Consider the following 3677-nt stretch of genomic DNA (forward strand, 5'->3'; position numbering starts at 1 on the left):
AGGTGGGCTAAAGTCCACAATGGAATGTACATTTTAAATATATTTAAATATGGATAGTGTTGTTTTAATCAACATATATCAACAAACAATAAAAACCAAAAAAGATGACTACAAGACCAGAGGGAGCCCGCTCTTGTCAGACAAAGCACACATTTTGTCAGTCACAAGACAAAACACACATTTCTCTCAGAGCATCGTGTTAATATCCCTGCTTCTGTGTTTATCATTAACAGAATCATGTTTATCGTTCATGATTTATTTGGATTTCACTCATTTCCCATTAATGCTTTTTTTTTCTACTCCAGCATCCCATCCAGATCACATTGCATTTGATTGTCTCTACAGACCTCCCCTGGGAGACCACTGTCTTTAAGCACGGCCTAAATATCTACCACTTGGGTGTGATTCCTGCCAAAGACCCTAGGCTGCCCATCCCCATGGGAGTTGAGGACACTCACCCTGGATCCTGGGCCCCTGGGTCTTGCCCTGGTCCACTGTTGGGAGCAGCACAGATTTCTGTGTCTTCTTCTCCTCACGGAAGTCTTGGATGGTCTTTGCACCTGACCTCTCCTCACAGATGTCACCTGGGGAGCAGTGTCTATGAGCCTTTGGCTTCTGGGCCTATCTGGTAGTCTGCTCTTAGCACACGCCCAGGCATGGAAATTTCTTTACCACTCAGAGGTGACTGACCGCTTGGATGAGTGGCCTCAGATATCAGGCTCCACCTGACTTTCACAATCGGAGAGAACCAGGAGCCCACTGCTTCCCTTCTTATACAGAGGCCTCATGTAAAGAGAAAACATCCCTATCCTCTTGCCAGCCCAGGGGAATAGGATCCAGAGCTGTCCAGGCTGGCATCGGGAGCTTCTGCCACATCAGGGGGACACATGGATGCCCATTCCACTCCTCTGCTTCCTGGTCTTATCAATATTTAACCACAAAGCTGGCCTTTTATAGCCTGTGCATTCTCACAGTGAAGGTCATGGCCTTATGTGAATTCCTCACAAGAATTTAGCAAATAAGACCTTTGGAGGGCTAGGGAGGCAGGGAGACAAGGGAAGTCAGGCTCTGTGAGTGACCCAGGCCAGGGAAGGGGCCAGATGGAAAGGCCTCGTAGGAATGGCTTGATGGGGAGCAGGAATGAGGCCTTGCCCCCATCAAGTCAGACCCACTCAATTGGGATCTTCTGGGAGCTTTGGGCTTTTCTAACCCCTGGTTCCTTGAATCTCCAACAATCTTTGTAGTTGGCTCAGCACGAAAAAAGGGATTGAGTGAGGTCAAATGATAGGTGAGTCATCCTGTGAGTTAAGTTCTATGAGTTATATGCTAGTCATTAAAGTGGAGGACCCCATGGTGCGAAGAAAGAGACCTGACAAGGGTCTGCAAGGAACTCCAGTGCCTCATAATTTTGTCATTCATTCATTCTATATCATTTGAGCACCTACTGGGCAGCTATATAGTCACCAAGACAGTCAGGGACAGGCTGAACTGGAGCTCACCTCAAGGGGGATAGACAGGTAACAAAAAGCAAACAAAAAGATAAATAAAGAGCTAGTGACAACTTCTGCAAATAATTTAAACAACAAAATGATATAAAAAGAGTTGGGGTGGGAGAGCTAAGAGTACCCTAGTACTTGCTGAAAACTGAATCACAAGAAGTTAACCATGCAAAGCTCTAGAATAGAAAATAAGATATAGAAGCCCTGAAAAACTAATGAGCTTAGGGCCCTTCCTGGTAGCACAACTGGTTAGGACGCAGCTCTACAAGCTAGCGGCAGCCGCCTCAGTGCAAGTTCGATCCCTGGCCCTGGAGGTGACCCACATGGTGCAGCAGACCTCTCCTGACCTGCCCGCTGCTCCCCTCAGCAGTGTACTTTGTCAGTCAGCCTGTTCTGCTCCCCTCTCTGTCTCTGGTGAATCCTCTCACCGCCCCTGCACCTCTGGCCTGTAGGCATAAATAAGTAAATCTTAAAAAAAAACAACAACAAGCTTAATGAGTTTAGGAAACAAAAAGGACCATGACCATGTTGCTATAGCACAGTGATGAGGACTGGAATAAAGTTGGAGGGGAGACAGAGCAGATGGTGCAGGGTCTTAAAAGGTAGGATAAGGAGTCTAGATGCAATGGGAAGTCACGGAGGTTTGCAGCAGGGAAGTGACAAGATCTGACTGATATTTATCCAAGTTTATGTGGCCTTCTGGGTTACAAGAGAGAACTAGAGAGGAACAGACCACATTTACCCAGACAAGAGACAGTGGTAGTTTCAATCCAGGGGAGAGGGGAGAAATGGTGAGATACAGGGTGCATTTTGGAGAGAAAGGCAGCTGATAGATTTCAAGAGAAAGGAACTCCACACTAAACTCTCAAGTACAAAAAGAATTTTTTGGCTCATATAACTGGGAAGAGCAAGGTGGAGCTGACCTTAGGAAAAGCCCGAGCCAGCCCTTCTCTGGCCTGCTTCTCTCTGGCTATCAGGCATATTCCCACCGTCCAGGCATCTTCAGGCTGCAGGAAATGCAGGAGCACACACCTACAGTTGGAGGGGAGGGGGAGTGTCATTTCTCAGATCCAGTTGGGCAATTCCTGAGAAATGACTCTAAATGTCCTGGCCTGAGTCATGTGCCCACATTTGGATCAATTATTATGGTCATTGCATAGCCAGGAGAGAAAGGCTATGACCTGCCTAGCCTCACCACTGTGGGTTCCCGAAGTGACCCCTTGACTACACTGCTTCCTGTCTGTATTGGAGGAGTGTCATGGGGCACTTAAGAAGGTTGTAACCTCTTTAAAAGGAATGTATCTCACCCCAAGTTTTCCACTCTTCTACCTGTTTCTTCTTCCTCCTCTCACCTGAGCTCTCTCTCTCTGCTCTAACTCGTCTAGTAACGGTTACTCCATGCCTACTCAGTCATTACTTTAGTGGTGAATGATCACAGGTATGGTCTCTGACCATGAACATCACAGTCTTGGTGATACCAGGGATCACTTCATAGTGGCTGTTCTGTGGTAAATGCCAGCATGGAAACAGACCCACAGAGATGAGAGCACACCATCAAGTCCTCTCTTCCTTGCGGCTTCAAATAGCACTTCTGGATGAAAAATTTCTACTTCAAACTCTCCTTTCCTCTCCTCTTCAGTTCCTTAGTTTGGAAAGTAATGGGCAATTAGCAGTGGAGTGGAGCAGAAAGGGCTTTTCTTTGTTATTCTAATATCTGTCACTCATAATCTTGCTTGTCTCAACTTAAATGTCATCTTCTAAAGGAAGGCTTCCGTGTGAGTTAAGAATTGCAAACTGGGTAACAAAGACCCAGTGTGAATAGTTGACAACTGAGGGCTTATTTTCTCATGTCAGAATTTCAGAAGTAGCCAGTTATTGATGTCAGAAAGGCAAGAAAATCTGGGTTCTCTGAGGTTCCCTTACAGTCTTAAAATGTCTGATAAAGTTCCTGCCATTATGTCCTAGTTCCAAGTAGAGAAAAAGAGCAGGGGCGAAGAAAAGCAAAAAGAACTGGTTGTTGGCCCTCCCTGGTGGCACAGCAGGTTAAAGCACTGCACTGAGAAGCTAAAACCACTTCCGTATGAGTTCGAATTCCGCCTGCCCCAGAGGTGACCACATGGCGTGGCAGACCTCTCCTGACCCGCCCGCTGCTCCCCTCAGCAGTGTACTTTGTCGATC

Source organism: Condylura cristata, unplaced genomic scaffold (genome assembly GCF_000260355.1).
Source record: "Condylura cristata isolate star-nosed mole 26May11 unplaced genomic scaffold, ConCri1.0 scaffold00023, whole genome shotgun sequence".
Classification (NCBI taxonomy): Eukaryota; Metazoa; Chordata; class Mammalia; order Eulipotyphla; family Talpidae; genus Condylura; species Condylura cristata.